We start from the raw sequence: 22,267 nt of genomic DNA, 5'->3' as shown, positions 1-22,267 counted from the left end.
TTAACTTTGTCTTTTTTGCGGGAAAGTGGTCAATTGCAAAGATTACACCTGTACCATTCTAGAAAAACATTCCTAGGTCTGCTTAGATCCATTGATGCAGTCCTGCTGCTCTGGTTTGTCTGCTAAGGTAATGCCTGATGCTATCAAGGCAGGATGTGGCTTTCAGTACTCTTCATCTCTCTCTCTCTCTCTCTCTCTCTCTCTCTCTCAGGGAAATTAATTATAAATTAAAAGAGCAATATATTATCTAGGTGGTTGTGCATGAATAGTCTATGAAAGTAAGAATTCCTAGGTTTATGTTACTTTTACACACAGTGAATGATGGTGATAAAAGAACTAGGGGATATTTATTTGATTTATATCATGCTTTTTAAATATAAGCTAAGACTGCTCATTGTTCTGTTGCAAATGGAAAGATGAGAGCATACATAAAAACTGGGCCAGTTAAACTTCTAAAAATTAATGAAATTAGTGAGACGCTACTGAATATTTGCCTAGAAAAAGAACTATTCCCACTTGGTAATAGAAGCACAAGGTTAATGTGATGTGGGTAACCTTGGAACAGGAATGAATAAAAATATTAAAGTGTTCATGATGAAATATTGAAAATGAAAAATAAAAGGATAACAAGATCTTAATTGTTGGATAGATTTTGGTAGCATGAGGAGTCTAAGTTTGAAAAATTAACTTGGAAGAACTGAAAAAAAATGAGTCAATGTAGTACTGTACAACTAGGAAAGCAATATTGGCAATATTCATTTCCCAACAGAGTAAATATGTAAAAGAAGATGTGGAAGTTGCTTGCAACTGGGAAAAAAATACTTTGCAATAGAGTTTAATGGACATGTGCTATTGAGAAGTAGGAAAAGGGATGCTGGATGGAATTGGGACCAGCAACACCAGGGGTGGGTTCTAATGTATCTCGCTGTCAGTTCGCTTCCTCCCAAGCTGTGTGCGCATGCACAGTGCCAAAAACTCGGCTTCTGCATATGCATAGAAGCAAAAAACAGCTTTTCTGCATGCACAGAAGCCAAAAACAAAATGGCAGCAGCCACAGATCAGCACCAACAGATCTGGCTCCTTGAAGTCACTACCGGTTTTGTACCTGTTCTATAGAACCACTCTGAATTGGGAGGAACCCACCTCTGAGCAACACCATGATTAAACAACATGATCAGTAACATGGAACAGTATTAGTTCCAGATGCAGTCATTAAGTGACTCACCACAGGTCATTAAGTCATCCTGCCAACTTGCCCCTTGCTTGTTGGAAGCCAACTCTGAAGGTTGCAAATTGTGATCATGTGACCAGGAAACACTTGTAAAGGACCAAATCATGATCGTGTGAATGGGGATGCAACTGCAACTTCAGGGACTGGTTGTAAGTATTTTTGTCCATTAATATTTAAAAGGTGCAGATGTTTTTGAAGTGGGTGAGGAATAAATAAGGAGACCCCAAGTGCAAATGGAATTGAAAATGATAATGATTTGGGAGAAAATTGAAATAAAGGGTACTAAAGATGCATTTCGTTGACTTGTTTGGGAATTGTATGTTAAAGGAATCAAAATGAATGTAAATGGAGAAAAAAGATGAAAAAAAATTGAAAATGTTGGTAGATAATGTATGGCAGTAAAGTTTCAGGCATAGCTATAATTGGAAGAATGTTAAAATATGGATATGGTTTGCTTATGGAACAATTCTTGCCTTGTTTAATGTGCATTTACAAATCAGCATGAGGATTTAAAGAATGGTCCCTTTGTTTCCCTATACAAATGAATGGGAAAGTAACAAGAGAAAGCAAAAACTACAGAAAAGAGGGGAAATTCCAACTGAAGGGTATGTGAGGTGCCAACAAAATTTGGGGAATGCAGTGCAGCGTGTTCTTTTGTTCATTGAGAGATCTATGATTATAACAAAAAATGTACTTGATTAAGAGAAATTGAATAAAGCAAATAGATTTGAACTGGAATATTTTGAGCAACTGCGAAACAAGTTTGGTTGTCAATATACAAATGTGCATATGATAGAAACAAAGCATATGTGAAAATACATGAATAGTTCATTAAATGGGGAGTAAAAGAATCTTGTTTAGTGCTCCCTTCAAGAATAACATTTATAAACAAATATTAGAGTGGGATTTATCAAAATAAATAAAAATGTATTTTATATAAGAATATCCTGCCCACTTTGTCATGTGGAAGCAAGTACAGTATTAAGAATGTTAAGAAATATAAAATACACTGAGTGAAATAAAAAAAGAATTAAATTGTGTGGTGATAAAGAGATAATAAAGTATTGTTTGGAATGAATATAAATTGAATATAAAATGAATAGTTAGCCACTATAAAAGTAGCATATCAAGGTGATTTGATGATACAAAGAACATAAAGATTGAAAAAAAAAGAATGGTTTAAGACAGGGAAATGTATGCTTGAATGAGATTCATGAGATATTTTTTTAAAAGATGAAAACAAACAGCATGACCCACTTATGGACATTTGAAAGCAAGGAGGAGTTAAAAAGGTGAAGAGAGATATAGTGAATAACATTGGTATAAACCAGATTTGGATATATTTTCTTAAATTTCTTTAATAGTTATTTTCATTCCTTTATAAAATAATGTATGTATATTATGTACATTTGAGATTCTGATATGTGACTAAAAAGTAAAATAATTCAGTTGGAGGCAAATGTATATAACCATTAGGAAAAATTATACAGGTGAAACTTGAAAAATTAGAATATCGTGCAAAAGTTTATTTCAGTAATGCAAGTTAAAAGGTGAAACCAATATATGAGAGGGACTCCTTGCAAAGCAAGATAGTTTAAGCTATCATTTCTCATGATTTGTATGCCGCTCCGAGTCTTTGGAGAGGGGCGGCATACAAATCTAATATATTATTATTGTTGTTGTTATTGTTATTGTGAGGATTGTGGGGTGCAGCTCATGAAAAACCAAAATCCACAATCTCAGAAAATTAGAATACTGTATTGTGACAAGGTGCAATATTCCAGGCTTAAAAGTGTCCCACTCTAAGCAGCTAATTAAGCCATAACACTTGCAAAGCGTTCGTGAGCCTTTAAATGGTCTCTCAGTCTGGTTCAGTAGGAATCACAATCTTAGGAAAGACTGCTGACCTGACAGTTGTGCAGAAAACCATCATTGACACCCTCCATAAGGAGGAAAAGCCTCAAAAGGTAATTGCAAATGAAGTTGGATGTTCCCAAAGTATCAAAGCTATGTGGAAAGTTATGTGGAAGGGAAAAGTGGGGAAGAAAAAGGTACACAAACAGCAGGGATGACCGCAGCCTGGAGAGGATTGACAGGAAAAAGCCATTCAAAAGTGCTGGGGACTTTCACAAGAAGTGGACTGAGGATGGAGTCAGTGCATCAAGAGCCACCACACAGAGACGGATCCAGGACATGGGCTTCAAATATCACATTCCTCTTGTCAAGCCTCCCTTGATCAACAAATAATGTCAGAAGCATCTTACCTGAGCTAAAGAAAAACAGACCTGGTCTGTTGCTCAGTGGCCCAAAGTCCTCTTTTCTGATGAGAGCGACTTTTGCATCTCATCAGGTTTTGGTGCTCTTGGCAGTGTGGGCAGGTGCCAAGTCCTGCTGGAAAATTGAAGTCAGCATCCCCATAAAGTTTGGCTGAGGAAGGAAGTATGAAGTGCTTCAAAATCTGGTAGACAACTATGTTGACCCTGGACTTAATGAAGCACAGTGGACCAACACCAACAGATGACATGGCTCCCTTCTTGCTCTTTTCATGTCAGTGTAAGTCCCAATATAATCAGCAGTTTGTCCATCATTTTCAATTCTCTTTTCATTTTTCTTATTATAAATCCCAATGTTATTATCAGTCTGTTCTTCCTCTTCTATTTCCTTTTCATTTGTGCAGTCTCCTTGATTTTCTTCATCTTCCTTTCCAATTATTATATATTCTGTATAATCTTTATAGTCCAGCTTCATTTCTACTTTCTTTTCACCCCGGTTTCTAGAAGATAAATTTTTATCCCTTCATAAAATTATTTTAACATCTCCTTCATTTCTTTATAGATGCACGCCTCCATATTCTCCAGGTCACAATGCACAGAGTATTTTTAAATCTATATAGTCCCTCCAATTCAAAGTCTTCTTCTTTCACTAAAACAATACACCATCAAGCAGAATACCAAGACACAGGCTGCTTTGAAGTTTTTTTTCAGATTTCTAGATATCTTTCAAGGTCAGTCCAGCTGTCAATATATTACTTTCCACAGTCTGTTGCAATATTTATTTTAACCAGCAGGTGGCAATGTTGCTTCCCAAGACTTCTCTTTGTCTTCCCCCCCCTTCTCTTCTTTAATGAGAAACTCCATGTTTTAAATCCACTTGTTAATTATAAAGTATTTTCTTCTAATTTTTCTTTTTTTCTTTTTCACCCTCTTTAATTCCCATCAAATCAGTTTATACAAATCTTCTCAAGATCGGGCTTTTGAGCTTGCTCCTTTAAGTCTCTCCATGGTATTTCCAATTGCTAGATAGCTGCCCACCACATTTTAAAACCTCCTGTTTTCTTGCTTTGGATTTATTTTTGTAATACAGTAGTCCCTCACCTATCGCTGGTGTTACGTTCCAGACCTGGCCGCGATAGGTGAAATCCGCGATGGGGAATTTATCGACTGATAGTACTTATTTAAGTATTTATATTGTAATTGTTTGGTAAGTTTTCATTGTTTTAAGTGTTTATAAACCCTTCCCACACAGTATTTATTTTAGATACAGTATTTAAATACAGTATTTACAATTTTAGATTTTTTTTTTTTGAAAAACCTGCCGTTCGAGTTCGGCGGGCTGTTTAAATCTGCCGATCGACTTCCTCAGAAACCCGCGATGAAGTGAAGCCGCAGTAGGTGAAGCGCGGTATAGCGAGGGACTACTGTATTTAAATCGGCCAAACACTCAGCAGTTTCAGTACTTCTCCACCTCTCTCCAGCACAAACGCTTAGATATTATCCTCCAAGCAAACCACAATCTCTCTTTTCATCAGTCTGTGGTTGTCCCAGCTAATGACAACAGTCCTCTTCCTCAGCTGCTGGGTGAGAGGCTGGTGCTGGCTCTCTGGGGGGTTTGCAAGCCCTCCCTCAGATCTCCCACAGTGCCTCTCTTTTCCACTGCCCCTCCAAGGCAGATCTGGCCTGGTTCTGATTGGCTCCAGGCCTTCAAGCAGCTGGGATTCAGGATTCCCTGCAGAGCGTGGACAAAATCTGCACTGTTGGGACGTTGGCCATGCCACATTCACATGCTGCTACCTAAAGTTTTGCCTTTAGGTTAACGTTGGCTGCCATAGAACAGCTAAAAGCAGTGTTGAAAGAGATAATAGACAAGACTTTTGAATTGAGCTGAAAAAAGGTCCTGTCAATCTAATTGTAGGCATATGCAATGGAATTTAACATTATCCAACAATCTGCAGGAATTTTGGCAAAAAGTGAAAGAGGATATCAATAGAATGCTAAATATGCAATGGACAATCACTAAGGAAATGGCAGTACTAGTTAAAAGCAATGCGATGGGAGAATTTAGAGAAATAAAAAAAGCAGCAATAGAAAGCGCTCAGGCAGTAATAGTTTTGGGTTGGAAGGATGCAACAAAATGGACAATGCAAAATTGGTATAGGTACATGGTGGACCATATTCAATTTGAAATTATGGAAAAAAGGATAAATTTGGATAATGAAACTGAGTTGGGGCAACTGATGGGACGGTGGGACAAGGTAAGACAATATATGACGAGCAGAATCCGAGACCAAGCTACAAGAAATAAATTGGAATCACTCTATAATATGTAAATAGATATATTGCTCTTGGGTTAAGTGGACTATACAAGAAACACTCCCGATTTGGTGGTGAGGTATGTGTGTGTGTGTGTCGGGCTGGTGGGCACATTTCACTATGCGCTGTTTTGTGTGTAATATAAATTTGTTAAAAATTAATAAAAATATTTTTTTTAAAAATTATCCAAAAATAATCAATAGTATTTTATCTGACTCTCTTTCCACTGCACTATCCCTTTTTCCTCCTTTCCCCTGTTTCTCCTATAAAGGATATTCTGGGAAGGCTGCAAGGAAGACAGGTCATTCCTTCCAGCAGCCTGAGGAAAATCTTGCTTCTATAAATGGAAGCAGACCATCAGGAAGCAGACCATCAGATTCCATCCATTTACTCATGTATTACTCATATGGAAGCCCCGTATTGTGTGCAAAAGATAGAAGAATTCTTAACAACCACTTAAAGTATGCATTCTTGGGTACACAAAGAGCTACAGTACTACGTTTAAGGACACTTTGTTTAACTTAAATAATGCATTTTCTGGCAATTAAACTGTTCAGGGAAAAGTGATAGTCATCTGCCATAGCTTAGTGAATGTTTCCTCTCGAAGACATGAGTCAGCTTCGAAAGACTATGAGACAATTTCCCTGCCAGTACTTAAAAGGTCAGAGTGCAGATAAACTCCAAATGTTACGGTATATTAGATATGCTGGCTGGAGAATTCTGGGAGTTTGTTTATTTATTTATTAGATTTGTATGCCACCCTTCACCAGAAACTTGCGGTGGCTCACAAGATACAATATAAACAATGCAACAACAAATCTAATAAATTAAAAATTATAACTAAAATCCCAATACTGTATATTAAAATCAGTCAGCCAATTCATTCACAACCACACATCATATTTAGTAAACAGGGTGGGGTGGAGGGTTGATCTAATTATTATTATTATGTCAATACAACACAGCAAACAAGCACCTAAGACTGCGTGATGTAGCGGCGAATTATGTTTACCGATCCCAGTAAAGTGGCCTTTTGCAATTGACAGATGGAGAATTTGTCAATTCGGATGGTTTTCAAATGTTCGCTGAGATCCTTTGGCACTGAGCCCAGCGTGTATATAATATATATATTATATATAATATAATATATAATATATATAAAATATATAATTATAATAATAATTAATAATAATAATAATTATTATTATTAATTAGATTTGTATGCCGCCCTTCTCTGTAGACTCGGGGCGGCTCACAGGATACAAAAGCAACACAACAACAAATCTAATTAATTAAAAATTACTACTAAAACCCCATATATAATAAAGTGCAAATCTTTGGAGGGAGCTGATTCCAGAGTCCCTGGGCCCCGCCAGACGACATTGTTTAGCTGACGGGACCCAGAGAAAGCCAACTCTGTGGGGCCTAACTGGTCACTGGTATTCATGTGGCAGAAGGCGGTCCTGTAAGTAATCTGGTCTGATGCCATGTAGGGCTTTATAGGTCATCACCAACACTTTGAATTGTGTCCGGAAACCAATCAGCTAGCAGTGCAGTCCATGGAGTGTTGGAGAGACATGGGTGTATCTGGGAAGACCCAGGACCACTCACACGGCTGCATTCTGCACGATTTGAAGTTTCCGAACACTTCTAATTGCCCCATGCCTGGCGACACAAGTGAGTCTTAAGACTTGCAAAAGGCGAGGAAGATGGGGGCAGTGCAAATCTCTGGAGGGAGCTGAAGTCCTAAAGTTGCCAAATTTGAAGAGCTTTTGTGATACTATAGCATGTGCTTACATTAAAACAATTGCATTCATTTGTAATATTTGCCTCTCTATGTTTATGGAAGACCCGTTCTTATGATTTTAATGGGGAAAGGAAGGAGAAGAGTAATACATGACCCTGCTAACTTGATACTGAGCTCACAAGATCGTTTATTTATGTATGTATTTATCAAATGGATTGGCCACTCATCACTGGGTAATTATCAATTTGGGAAATATAGAATACAGTACTTCTTTTTGCATGCCTTTAAATCACTCTTCACAAAAAAATTAAAAAGTTCAAGCAATTTCCTGAGGAAGTGTTTCATAAATACCATTTCCTTCTTGCAAGGCTGAAAAGGTTAGACTGGCTGATTTCTAGCCTGGCGCCTTAAACTGTTACTCCAAATTAGTTCTAAGTAACTACAACATCATCAACAAATCCAAGCAAAATATCTCTCTTGATTGGGACAACAATATAACTAAGCCTGGCAGAGGTGGATACCTACTGTTGTAACAGGTTCTTAGTAACTCAGTGATAATGTCAAGGAGCCGGTTCTGTCAGTGTCTTTGTGGGCGCCGCCATCTTGGATTTTTTTTTACTTCTGTCCATGCGCAGAGGATATTTTTTAATTTTTGCAGGCGTGCATACAAAGCGCATAAGTGCGCCCGGAGCAACCCTGAGCAAACCAACAGCAAAAGGATCCAGAACCCACCCCGAAGCCTGCTAGGCAGTAAGCTTTTGCTCTGCAGTTTTGGCTATTCCCCTCATCAGTGTTTCTACTAATAATGGGTTTTTAACATAGTTTTATATTGGATTTGTATTCTATTGTATTACTATTGCTGTTGTGAGCCACTCCGAGTCCTCAGAGAAGGGCAGCATACAAATCTAAATAAGTAGTTTTATTTCTGTATTTTATCCAGGGGTAGTTTTGAAAACAGAAATAAGACACTCTAGTAATGATGATGATGATGATGATAATAATAATAATTATTATTATTATGATCATTACTAGAGTGTCTTATTTCTATTTTCAAAACTACCCCTGGATAAAATACAGAAATAAAACTACTGATTCAAACTCAATTCCTTCATGGGTAGAATCTTGCAGTTTCTTAACAGCCATACACAAAAATGCCTTGTAGTTCAGGAATGGGTTCTAACTTAGTTCGCTACTGGTTCACTTCCTCCCGTGCCACATGGCCACACCTCATGGGCACCGCATGCGCAGTGCCGGAAACTCAGCTTCTGCATATAGCTCAGAAGAAAAAATAAATTTTTAAAAAATCAATTCAATTTTTTTTTAAAAAAAAGATGGCGACGCCCAGGAACCAGGACTGACCGAACCGGTTTAATGACATCACCAGTAGGTCATTACCGGTTTGGGCAAACTGGTCCAAATCTGGAGGAACCCACCTCTATTGTAGTTAAACCTAGATGTACTGTATGTGTGGGATGTAAAATATAAATATTAAAAGGGGCAAAGCTTTAATTACACAATCATACCTGTGACTTTTTTGACTCACATAATGATCGGCCCTGGACCCTAGTTACTCCTCAATGCCAGATCTAACTCTGCTTCTAAGCAGACAAGTTTTGCCAAATGCTACTACTAGTTGAAGCAGAAGAAAAATAGCCCCAAATTAGAAAAAAAATCCTGAGAGGGAAAAATGTACATGTGAGGTTGATTTCCTTCTCCCTTTACAAATGTGTGTTTTGAAATGCATTACCTCCTACGTACATACACAGATGTGCACTTGCTAATTGTATCACTTTTTCTAACATGCTAGAACTGAGTGCCATTTGAATAAATCTGCTCATCTAGATGTAGATTGTAGAGCCCACCTAGTCATAAAATGTTCCATCCTCTGAGATAACAGATGCAAGAATTAAGAATTTAATGGACACTGTCTAAAGTCCCATTTCATTCATAAAGAACCAAACTGTTTATATCCTATCACAAAAGTGCGGCATAAAACAAGTTGGTTGTGAGCCAGAAATTTTGGTGCATCCTTTGCACAAGCTCTTTTCACACTAAAATGCACACATAGCTTGTAATTTCTTACAAGTCCTTATATTTTTCACGCCAGTCTTGCAAAGGTAGGTTTAACCTGCACTGTGGAAGATCATCCACTAGGTTGCACAAGAGTCTATGGAATACTGTACTAAGATGTTTTCTCTTGTTCAGAGGATGGGTTCAAGTTGTTAAATTTTCCCTTTTGTTTTCTTGATGGTAAATATTATGAATACTTCATTCATCTCTAGATAAAGAATAGTTGGCTCACCTGCACCCTACAGCTTACAAAATCATCTGCTACAATGTCCTTTCTGTCAACCACTACTTCAGCTTCAACCATAACAACACATGAGCACACAACAGATACAAACTCAAAGTAAACTGCTCCAAACTTGACTGTAGAAAATATGACTTTGGCAACTGAGTAGTTAATGCCTAGAACACAGTAGCTGACCCTGTAGTTTCATCACCAAATACCCAAAATTTTACTCTTAGACTATCCACTGTTGACCTCACCCAATTCCTAAGAGGTCAGTAAGGGTCAGCATAAGTGCACCAGCATGCCTACCATCCCCGTCCTAATGTTTCCCTCTTATTAGTACCCATATCGTGTATGTAGACAGTATTATATCTATGTATACTACCAATATGTACACTTGACAAAATAAATAAATATATCTCCATCATCCATCAAAGCTAACGTAGCAAAGAATTTGTTTAACAGTTTGAATCTACTGTACATGCCATCTTCAACTTATACCTACAAGTGAGCTCCAAACTGATGCTGCTATGTGAGACATATGTTAAGTGAGTTTTGCCACTGTTGTTAAGTTGTGCAGTGACGTTAGTAACACAGTTATTAAGGGAACCTGGTTTCCACGTTGACTTTGCTTGTCAGAAGTTTGCAAAAGATGATCACGTGATGCCAGGACAGTGTGACTGTCATAAATATAAACTGGTTGGCAAGTATCTGATTTTTAATCATGTGATGATTAAATGCCACAATGGTCATAAGTGTGAAAAACAGCCATAAATCTCTTTTTTCAATGCTGTTATAACTTTGAATGTTCACTAAACCAGTGTTTCCCAACCTTGGCAACTTGAAGATATTTGGACTTCAACTCCCAGAATTCCCCAGCCAGCGAATGCTGGCTGGGGAATTCTGGGAGTTGAAGTCCAAATATCTTCAAGTTGCCAAAGTTGGGAAACACTGCACTAAACAAACTGTTGTAGGTTGAGGACTACCTGTATTTAGTATCTGTTCAGTAGCTTGAGAAACTGCTCTTATGAACATAAGCAAGAATGTGAGAAGTGGATGAAAGTCAACATGGCAGCAACTGTGTAATCAAATCCATCCTTTTTTATGTGCATCGCTACACATATAAAAGGGAAGCAGCCATATTGACTTTTTGGAAACTTCAGAATATAAGAACATTCTTACAGTATATGACACTTCACCAGCCATGTAGGCAGCATTCCTTGTGAACATTTAAGCAACAGATCAGAGCTAGCTATTCCATGAAATATATAGTTATTTTATTTATTTATTTATTTATTTATTTATTTATACATTAAATAAATGAATTAAATAGTGTAAATTGCTTAAATGGTGGATAATGAGATGCTTCTCAAAAGTTCAGAAGAAATGTATGAAAATCTTAGCTGATAGGATATGTTCTCAATCTTTAGCACACTTTTCTGGCTTTTTTTAATCCCTGACCTGAGAATTAGCTATAAGAGATATTAAAACAATAAGCAACATTATATCAGGCAGGTTGTTCTAGGACAGTAATGGTGAACTTTTTTTCCCCTTGGGTGCCAAAAGAGCATGTACGCATGCTATTGTGCATGCGCAAGTGCCCGCACCCATAATTCAATGCTTGGGGAGGGCAAAAACAGCTCCCCCTGCCCTCCCAGAGGCTCTCTGGAGGCCGGAAATGGCCTGTTTCCCAACTTCTGGTGGGCCCAGTAGGCTCGTGTTTTCCCCTCTCCAGAATCCAAATGCTTCCCTAGACCCAGGAGAAGGTAAAAATGTCCTCCCCCATCCCCCAGAGGCGCTCTGGAAGCCAGAAATTCCCTCCCAGAGCCTCTGTGTGAGCAAAAAATCAGCTGGCCAGCACACACTTGGACGTTGAAGTTGAGTTATGGCAACGGCTCGCATGCCAGCAGATATGGTTCTGTGTGGTATAATCAATTCCAAAATATATTTTTTAAATTGAACAAAGTATATTTTCAAACTATTCTGGATTTATTAGTCTTTTTTTTTTCATAATCTCACACATAAATATTATTCAGAGATTGAGTTTATGCAACATCACTGTTTATTTGCCATGGCAAATGAGAAATTCAGTAGGGGCATGTGTGTGTGTGAGTGAATGTGTTTAGAAGCATCTCCGTGACAGTAATTATATGCCAGAAGCTTGGTGTGTTTTTGGTTTTTTTAATTTTTTTGCTATTTTGGGAGTCTCTCCTATTTTTCACAGAATCTTTGGACAATGTAATATCTTTTTCTTTTTTCTTTTTTCGGTCCTTCAAAAACAATGATTCGGTAGGGGGTATGTGGGGAAATCCAAAATACCGAAATAACTCTTGGAATTGTTTCAAATCCTAATTTTAGATTAGGATTCTTCATGTTTGACTCATATTTGTCCTACCTTTTACAAAAGACCGTGGGCAAAAATTCATTTCGCCCCTAGCACGATGTGAACATTTGTGGTAAATAGTCTGTAAGATAGAAAGTGATTCCCGAGGAGAGCTAACATTCCTTGATGAAATATTGCCTACTAGTTCATAGTGAACTCTGCTATCATACTGTCAACTTCATCTGACAATTATTTCCAACAATTCACACTTTTACCATATTATAAACCACCCTCTGAATGTATAAGTGCATGTGCATGTATAAGGATATATGGATATGTTAGTGCAGTGATGGTGAACCTTTTTTTCCCTTGGGTGCCAAAAGAGTGTGTGCACACTATCATGCATATACGAGTGCCCACACCCAAAATCCAATGCCTGGGGAGGGCAAAAACAGTTTCCCCCACCCCCCGGAGGCCCACCAGAAGCTAGAAACGGCTGTTTCCCAAATTCTGATGGGGCCAGTAGACTTGTGTTTCGCACTCCCCAGGCTCCAAAGGCTTCACTGGAGCTGGGGGAGGGTAAAAACACCATCCCCCATTTCCCTGGAGGCTCTCTGGAAGCCGAAAACGCCCTCCCAGAACCTCTGTGCAAGGCAAAAATTTGCTGGCTGGCACACGCATGCACGTTGGAGGTGAGCTAGGCAACGGCTCACGTGCCAGCAGTTATGGTTCCATGTGCCACCTGTGGCACCCGTGCCATAGGTTCGCCATCACTGTGTTAGTGAATGGAATTTGTTTGCAAAATATTCCTCTACAGAAGCTATTACCGTATGGGGGCAAATGCAAACAGGTGGTTTAAGAAAAGAACCCTAATATGCAGACAAGATCCCAAAATCTTTTGTCCATATGGCTCAATAGCAGCTGCCTAGGACTGAGGAGGAGGCAGTATTGTACATAGCCATCCATATTAACAGCTGTGGAAAACCTGGTCCTTTATGAACCTGTCCAGTCCTCTTTGAAAGCCATCCAAATTGGCTTTATTACTAGAATAGCCGGCAGCAAATTCCACAATATAATTATGCATTGTGATAAAATGATTTCCTTCTGCTGCTACTGCATTTGAATGGATGACCCTGATTTCTAAAATCACTTATTTTAACTTGCATTAATTAACAAACAAACAAAAAATTAAAGTTGCAAAAGAAAGAAAAAAGTTATCATTGCCATACATATCTGTGTTATTGCTTTTTGGCTAAGGCATCATTAGCTGTAGTCTTCCCTCAAAAGAGAGATTGCTCTTTTAGTTGTGCTTTTTATATTTTCTTTGGTTCTGGAAAAGATAGAACGACCAGTACTCCACTGAACTGGTATCTAATGATATAAGGGCTTATTATCCTGGCAGTTCTATTTCCAAATCCTAATGATCTCATAATTTTTTTAATACTAGCCACATTCTGGATTGATATTTCATCAAGCTATCCATAAGGGCTCTGAAATCCCTTTCATAGCCATTTACTGCCAGCTCAGTTGGCATCAATACAGATTAAATTTAGTTTTGTGTGTGTGTCAGTCTCTGTCACTTCACATTTGTTTACACTGAACCGCATTTGCCAGGCTGGAGAGATCTTTTCAGAGCTTTTTATAATCCTTTGAATCTACCAACCTGAACAGTTTGGTATCAACAGTTACTTCAATACTCTGCCTGAACTGCAGATCATTTATATAATAATAGCACTGGTCTCAGCATTGATCATAGGTAATATCATTTTTGTACATCTTGGCAGTATGAGAATAACTCATTCTGTTTTTCAACCAGTGGCAATCCATGAGTGCACTTGTCCTTTTCACGCCAGCTGAATTTGCTCAGGAGCCTTTGGTGAAGGACTTTGTCAGTGTTTTTTTGAAATTCCAAGAATCCAGTATCTATTTGGCTACCTTCCTATAAATTAGAGGTTAGTGAGCAGGTCTGAAGAGTAATATCACTTAAAATTGCCTAGATTCTAGCCTGTGTGGAGACATGCTATAACATCATTTAAGATATATGCATGCAAGTATATATAATTTACAATTGCTTTTATGAGTATAAATAGCACAGCTTACAACATAGGGAAAGGGCATTTGAAAGCATTGTGCACACTTTAAAAATGACTTGAAAAATGTGCATCAAATCTCACATAAGATTCTCTGCAGCACAAGTGAAGCAGCTTTCTTCCCCACCCCTCCAGATATTTGTGTGAATCTGGACAAAAAATGTGACTGCTTTAAAGAGTCAAGTTATTAAAGTTAATGAGAGTCCTAAAGTATCTTTCTTCATGCACACATGGAAGTCTGAAAAAAAAGAGAGGTGTTACAGAGAATAATAGCTTGCGTGAGGATTAAAGCACATCCTCTAAATCAGTTTTGAAGTGTGCCTGGCTGCAGCATTCTACTTGCTCTGGAAACTTTGTTAGATAAACTTTGTTGATCTATGTTAGATTGTTATTATCAGATCTGTAGTTTCCTGGGGCATATTCCTTTTTGAGGATACAGTGTTCCCTCGATTTCCGCGGGGGATGCGTTCCGAGACCGCCTGCGAAAGTCAAATTTCTGCGAAGTAGAGATGCGGAAGTAAATACACCATTTTTGGCTATGGACAGTATCACAAGCCTTACCTTAACACTTTAAACCCCTAAATTACCATTTCCCATTCCCTTAACAACCATTTACTCACCATTATTACTGGTACTCACCATTGAATAAGACACTTAGTGTCTTTATAAATTTATAAACATAATTATTTTTATAATTATGTAACACAGATATTTATAAACATAATTATTTATAAACATAATTATTTATTAACAATAATTATTTTTCTTTTGCAATAACAACACTGATTGGCCGAGATTTTGGCCAATCTGCAATGGCAGATGAAAATTTGGTGATGACGTATGATGTCATTGGGTGGGGGAAAACGTGGTATAGAAAAAAAACTGTGAAGTATTTTTTAATTAATATTTTTTGAAAAACCGTGCTATTCACGAAGTTTGAACCCGAGAAAATTGAGGGAACACTGTAGCTACATTTGTCCTCTTCAATTATTTGTCAAATTCTGGACCATGTTTATGTAGTTTGGACCAGACTGTTAGTATGTATCCAGAATACAATTTATATGAGGCTAATGCTTTAACTTGGGAAAAATCTGAAATTGTTCATATTGCAGGGATCAAGACAAGCAGAGCTGATTTCCTGCATATTATTCTACTCCCTGAAGGAGAAAGTGATCATCAGCAAAGCAAGTCACAAGTTTCTCACAGACTAGAGAGAGACCTTGTGTGGAAGAATATTTCCCACCTGATCTTGTCATAATTAAAACCCTTCACCACTACTACTTCATACCTCCTAGAAAGATCTTCTTTTAAGCACTATTTCCCCTCTTTTCTTTGACAATGTATTTGTTTTTGATCATAATTATCTTGGTGTTTATTTTTCCCTTTTTCATTATTTTAAAAGCTATAATAAATAAGTCGTATTTCTCTTTGTATATGTTTGAGTTCAAAGTTCATTTGAACTTTTATAATGCTCATAGTCTAAGAATTAACAAATAAGCAACAAAGGCTGCAATCTTCATAAGCAAATGTTCTTCCTCTTTATTATTTTAAAAATCTAACTGTGGTCAATCCTTCACTTCCTTCTTGAGCATACTCATTTTTATCTGAACTTCTCGGGTTTGAGTTTCCATTTTCAACTCTACCAGGGTTTTGCTTTAAAGCATCTCTCATCAACCTCATCATGTTTCAATATCCTTAGTTGAAACATTTCCACTTTTTTGTATCATGCAGCCCATATTATGTCACTGTCTTTTATCCCAAAAATATAGCCCTGAATCGTATAATTATAAGGCTGGAAGGGACTTTGGAGGTCTAGTCCAAGCCCCCACCACGACAGGAGACCTTGTATAAACATTGACAAATGGTTGTCCAATGTTTTCTTGAAAACCTCCAGTGATGGTGCATCTACAATACCAGGAGGCAAACTGTTCTATGGGTTAATTGTTCTCACTGTTAGGAAGTTTCTCCTTAGTTCTAAGTTGGATCTTTTTTTAATGAGATTCGACCCATGCTTCTTGTCCTACCCTCAGGAGCTTTGAGAATAAGTTGATCTCCACCTCTCTATAGCAGCTCCTCATATATCAAAGACAGCTGTCGTGTCACCCTAATTTTTCTCTTCATTAGGCTAAATATATACCTAGTTCCCTTAACTATTCCTCATACAATTTATCATGCACATCCCTTATCATGTTAGTTGCTTTTCTCTACTCTCTTTCTAGGGTATCAACATCTTTTTTTTTTGTATAATGGTGACCAGAACTGGACAAGGTATTCCAAGTGTGGTCTCACTATGCAGCATAAAACACTACTATAACTTCCCATAGTTCTATGAGAAGTTGATATTGATGCTATTCCTCTGCTGATGCAGCTAAGGGACCAAATCTCTTAACTGAAACCATTTCTTCCTTCCTTTTCCAATCCCCTTCCATGGCACATTAATCCAATCACTATTCTACATCTTTTTCCAGTCAACTAAATCAGCTATTTCTCTCATCTTAGTGTTCTCAGAAACTGACAATAGAATTTATCTTTCCATTTTTTTGTTTTTGTATTTCTATATGTTGTGAGCTGCCCTAAGTCCTTGGAGAAGGGCGGCATATAATTCCAATAGATAGATAGATAGGTAGGTAGGTAGATAGCCAGGTAGGTAGGTAGGTAGATAGCTAATTACAATTACCAGTATGCCTTACTCATGGGATTTCCCGTTTTTCAGCTGCCAAACATTAAGATGTCATCTTTGTTGAGCTCTTAACACTACATTTCTGAGATCTTTTTCATGGTTGGTTGAAGACAGCTCAGAAACCATCATATGACTTTCTTTTGGTGGTATGGTAGGAGTGGGGGAATCCCGTTATGCGTCACATTAAACTGTGTTGCATTTTCCATTTGAGTGATCATTCACTTTTCAGAAGCTCTTTGGATCACTTTATCATCTGAATAGTCCAGTCTCCATTTTATTCCCAGAAATATGGCCAGTTCCCAATTTACTCTCAAGTCAAGATCATCTTCCAAATTATAAACCTCAGATTGCAGCATTGATCCTTGAGAGACACAAATGAGAAAATTGTCCATATACTGTATTCTTGTTATTGACTTTCTTACTTTTTTTGTCAACAGTTTAGACATTAGAAAGCTCAAATGCCCAGGGAGCTGCTGATACAGTTCTACAGAGGAATTATTGAGTCTGTCATATGCCCCTCTTGTTCTGCAACCCAACAAGACAGACACAGGCTTCAGAGGATAATCAGAACTGCAGAAATAACAATTGCTACTAATCTGCCTTCCACTGAAGACCTGTATACTGCAAGAGTTAAAAAAGAGGGCTGTGAAAAAATTTACAGACACCACACATCCTGGATACAAACTGCTTCAACTCCTACCCTCAAAATGACAGTACAGAGCACTGCATACCAGAACAACTAGACACAAGAACAGTTTCACAAGAACACTGTCAAACCATTTACTAAGTCTGCATTACTATTAATCTTATCGTTCCAATCACCCATCTCCTTCCATAAATGATTGTGTGACTGTAATTTTGTTGCTTGTATTCTTACAATTTATATTGATTGGTTCCTAATATGATTTGATTACTTATATGTACCTGGACTACTATTAAGTGTTATAATAATAATAATAATAACAACAGCAACAACAACAACAACAACAATAATAATAATAATTTATTAGACTTGTATGCCGTCCCTCTCCGAAGACTCAGGGTGGCTCACAACAACAATAAAACAATGCAGATACAAATCTAATAATTAAAACTGTAACTAAACCCCATTATCTTAAAAACAATGACACTGCACAATCATAACATAATGTACCTATGATTCGTGACAAATGTTTCTTTTATTTTATGTACACTGAGAGCATGTGCTCCAAGACAAATTCCTTGTGTGTCCAATCACACCTGGCCAATAAAATTCTATTCTGTTATATTCTAATGGCTGTGTGTTGTGTTATTTTAAGAATGCACATTTACACTGTTTTATAAGCTGTATGCTCACTATTTTACATTGCAGCCAAGTGTCATTTCTTCAGTGTTGTCACATTTTAAGTTATACTTAAATATTTACAAAATATGAGGGTTGTACTTATTTCTGTGACATACATACTGTATGTATTTTTGTCCAGTATATTTTTGCCTTTGGGCATATCTGCTAGATGTAATAATACCAACCAGATGTCTGATTACATTTCCAACATTTAGTGGACATGTGTCCTTAAACATCTTTATCAACCTTGTGAGTGAAAACAGAATTCAACAAGGACCATATTAAGTACTGGAGTTCTTGGACATCTCATGATAAATGGGCTATATAGGACTGAGGACAGTTGGCTGAACAACCAATTGCAGGGTTAGAGGAAGAAAAGGTGTTTACCTATTGAAATTACACAAAGATTGAAACCAAAAAAATAATGTTCTATTATTACAAATCAAGTCCAATGAGAAGAGGATTTCTTGGGATACAGAATCCTAGGAACATATTTTTGACAAAATATTTTTATTAGACATTTTTATACAATTTCCTTCTTATCTACCTTTTTGCCTTTTAAAATATTTTTTCTTGTACAACATTTCCCTCTTCAATTTTTCATTTTCTTTTATACATTTTATACATATTATTCATAAATCCTTTTGATCCATCATAATGTTAATGTATTCCATTTCTAACATTCCTTCTACATATCCTTTCAATTTTACATTCCTTTCCCCCCCAGCTTTTAACTCCAATATCATCTTCTTTCAATTTATTCTCTTATCTTTTAGCCTCTTTTCCAGCTACTCGAACCCCTTTCCCCATATTTTTTAGTATTCAGTTTATCACTTTATAATCTTTTCCCATTTCCATAATTGCATTAAAGTCACCAATCAAACATGTGTTCATATTACAATTTCCTTATTATGTTATTTATCTTTTTATAAAATTCCCTTTAATTGTCATTTAAGTGTGTATATTGAGATCAATATTTTCTTTTGTTCTTTTTCTATTTCAGTCAATAAGATCCTTCCCTCCTTGTCTATATACATATGTTTTGATTTTAATCTTTTAATCTAAACTGCTATTTCTCTTTTTTTTTGTTATGTTAAAGCTACATATAATTGACCTAAATGCTCCAATAATTTACTTTGATGTTTCATAATGTATGTACCTCCTGCAAATTTGTAATATCCATATTAAATCTTTTCAACTTTATAAATATCTACTTTCTTTTGATTGGTGAAATTTTATATTTATTTATTTATATTTATTAAAACCAGTTTTATCTCTTCCTCCATTTCCTTATTTCCTTATTAGTCATTCTTAATCTCCTAGTACATCTTGTTTCTCTTTTGTACTTTTTCTTTTGTTCCTTCCTTTACTATTTGTTCTTTTTCCTGTTCTCTTTCTTTTTTGTTTTCTCTCTTTCTCTTTTTTTTGGCACTCCTCCTCATTCCTATTTTCAGATTCTTCCCTATACACTTTCTCTTCAATTCCAAAGTGGTGTTCAAAAAAACTCTCTTGCTTTTCCTAGTGTATCTATTCTAATTTTGTTCTCTTGCCAGGTAATTAAAATACCTATCAGAACTGCACATTTTCCTTAGTTAGCTGAGAGATTAGGAATTGATAATTCTTTCTTTGATCTCTCATCATGGGATTTATTTTAATGTTATTATTTCACTTCCTTTATATATCATCTCTTTCATTTTTTAATATACACTGCTCAAAAAAATAAAGGGAACACTTAAACAACACAATATAACTCCAAGTAAATCAAACTTCTGCAAAATCAAACTGTCCACTTAGGAAGCAACACTGATTGACAATCAATTTCACATGCTGTTATACGCATTCAACTTTGTACAGAACAAAGTATTCAATGAGAGTATTTCATATATTCATATCTAGGATATGTTATTTGAGTGTTCCCTTTATTTTTTGAGCAGAGTATATTTCATTTCATCACTGGCAATATTTCTGACATAACTTCCCCTAACTCTTCTTCTTTATCCTCCATGAGGGCCGGGGAGGACAATGACTTCTCTTGCTTGTAAGTATTAATGAAACCTCATCTGCTATAGCAGCCCTGGGTAATGAGATGGGAGAGATAAGAAAGCCTTTGTTACAAAATTATGTGGCTATTGATTATATCTTATTAAGGATGGGCCATGGGTGTGAGGAATTTGAGGGTATATGTTGCTTTGAGATTGAAACTGATTGAATCACAAATTATAGAGTCCAAGATTAAAGCCTTACATAATTTGACTATACATTTACAATATGAAACAGAGAATTCTGAATTTAGAAGATTATAGAATGTGTTAACTTCCTGGGTGCCAGGTTTTGCATGGCTGAAGAATCAATTTGTGGGCATTGTAACCATTATAGTTATACAGTAAGTTTTATGTCTTGCTTATGTGTGTGTGTGTGTGTGTGTGTGTGTGTGTGTGTGTATGTATGTATGTATGTATGTATGTATGTATGTATGTATGCATGCATGTATTTATTTATTTATTTAGACGTCTATGCTGCCCAATCCTGAAGGACTCAGGATGGCTTACAACAATGTAAATTACAAACAACAATAAAAAGAAGTCAAGAAAATGACTATGACTATATGTATGTTGTAAGGGCCGTGGTAAGAAAAGAAAAGTCTAAAGTACAGTATTTGGAAACAGTTAAAAGAATAAATTCTGATCAATAATTCTGATCAAATAGGAAAGGGGCAAATTGTGAGAAGTAGAAGTAAAATTATGCAACCAGAAAGAAAAATTAGTCTTGTAAGAAATAAGACATAAGAATTAATATATATAAGAAGAATTATTACCACAACTGTTATACGTCCATATTATCAAGAATGTACTGTTAAAAGATAATTGTCAGAGTTACCATATAAACAGGATGTTGTAAGATTTATTTGTCTGTGGACTCCTGCTGCATTTATTGGCAAATTTATATAGCAAGTAACCAATTCTATTTTTTTCTATCTGTATGTTCAGTCTATAAATCCGCTGCACTGCCAGATCGCCATTCAGTCAAAACGCTTATTCACTCCAATAGGTCAGCTCTTGAATTCCTCTAGAGAAAAACTTTGAGAGATTTTATAAGTATCATGGCTGGAATAAATAAAAATTGTAATCACCAATCTACTTAGTTACCGAAGTTATCCTATTGAAGATATACTTTTCTCTTCTAATTCGCTACTTTGTTTCCTTGCACTGTCACTTCTAACTATTTTTCCCGCTCCTCTCTCCTCGCGATCGCTGTCACGCAATCACTCTGCCTCAAATTTTACAGTCACACAGATTTAGTTCCACTATTCAATCCAATATTTGTAGCTCCTTCTTTGAGGGGGGTGGGTGTCTCTTCTCACACCAACACTTTCTGTTGATCAATCTTTGCTTCCTGCTCCTTGGCTGTCAGCACTTTGAACCTGCCAAAATAGATGGTTTCTTCCCGGCTGGAATCAAGAGGTTTCTCCTGAACCTTCGGGGAGATTGCTTTTCTCCCCAGGATCCTTGGAGTTTTTTCTGTCTGCCTCTCCAGGGCTGATAGTGCCTATTTAAGGCTTCCGGGCTGGAAAAAGGGAACTTCAGAAACGGAGCCCCGTTTCTTTGTTCCAGTTGGTGCTGACATTACCTCTGGAAGTCAAGTAACATATTTTTAAGGAATGCTGTCTAGGCCAGTGTTTCCCAACCTTGGCCACTTGAAGGTATCTGGACTTCAACTCCCAGAATTCCCCAGCCAGCATTCGCTGGCTGGGGAATTCTGGGAGTTGAAGTCCAAATATCTTCAAGTGGCCAAGGTTGGGAAACCCTGGTCTAGGCTACCTAGAGATGCGGTTTCCTTGGATTGGAGAAATAAAATTAAGTTGTTTTGTTTTTAATTTTTATATACCATGGTTTGAGGCATGGTACATGTATGCACCTGGGCAATGTGCAGTTTTGGCATCAATACAATAAACGTATGACTAAGAATGCACAAAACATTCTTGTATTATTA

Source organism: Erythrolamprus reginae, chromosome 1, assembly GCF_031021105.1.
Source record: "Erythrolamprus reginae isolate rEryReg1 chromosome 1, rEryReg1.hap1, whole genome shotgun sequence".
Classification (NCBI taxonomy): domain Eukaryota; kingdom Metazoa; phylum Chordata; class Lepidosauria; order Squamata; family Dipsadidae; genus Erythrolamprus; species Erythrolamprus reginae.
The sequence above is the reverse complement of the archived record's forward strand: the minus strand, read 5'-3'. Positions refer to the sequence as shown.